Below are 1,083 nucleotides of genomic sequence, written 5' to 3' on the forward strand. Positions count from 1 at the left end.
TGAATGGATTAAAAATGGTGGTCAGGGGCGTGGTTCTGAGGGCTTTAAAAAAAAGATGAGAATCTGTCTTTCTCTCTCTCTGCTGTCTCTGCTTCCACCATCTTGCAATGTGAGACCCCTGGGTGGCTGTTGCCACCACCAGATGGACTTTGGACTTCCCAGCCTCAGAAACAGAAAGCAATAAATTTTGGTTTTCTTTATAAATTACTCAGCCTCAGGTATTATGTTATAGCAACACAAAACAGACTAATACACCTCTTCAGTGTATCGATTCTCCAACGGATGGATATCTAGCTTGCATTTTTTGCTAGTGATAAAAATCTCGTGCATAAAGCTTTGACGTCCCCCTCCAAATTTGAATTATTTCTCTAGGACACATGGGATTCATACATATAAGATAATATATTAATAAACTTTGCAATCATGGCCCCCAATGAATCATGTCTCCCTATATCTATGCACTCCTGAGCAGTCTTCTCCCATACTGATTCTGGGCTTGGCTACGGGACACACTCTGGCCAATGGTACCTTAGTAAATGTGATGCAGAGGCTTGAAAAGGGCTTGCATGTGGGGGGTTGACCTTCTTTGCCTGAGCAATGAGAGAACACATGAGGAGAGACCCCAAGAGTCCCCAGCCGCAGCCCCAAACATGAGAGTGAAGCTATCCAGCCCCAGCCAATCTAACCCAGGGCAAAAGAACTGTCCTGTGAACCCACAGAATGAAGAGAAATAATAAATGTGCATTGTTTTAAATCAGTAACTTTTAGGGCAGTTTGTTACACAGCAAAAGCTGACTGAAACAATATCTAAAGCTATTAATCCAAAGAATTAAATTGCATTCTAGGTAGAATGAGTATTACCTAGTACAGTAAAAATCAGAGGCAACCAAAATGTTTGAAAATTATGAGATTAAATATTATGCAGCTACTACAAAGTCATTGTTCATTAGGCATCATTAGGCATAAGAAAACGTGTGAACACAGATTAGATGCAAAGCAACTTTATGCAAATATAAAACTAGCTGAGCTCGGTATGGTAGAAAATTTTATTTTAAAAATGGATGTTGATAAAAAGGCAAATCA

Source organism: Galeopterus variegatus, unplaced genomic scaffold, assembly GCF_000696425.1.
Source record: "Galeopterus variegatus unplaced genomic scaffold, G_variegatus-3.0.2 Scaffold2645, whole genome shotgun sequence".
Lineage (NCBI taxonomy): Eukaryota > Metazoa > Chordata > Mammalia > Dermoptera > Cynocephalidae > Galeopterus > Galeopterus variegatus.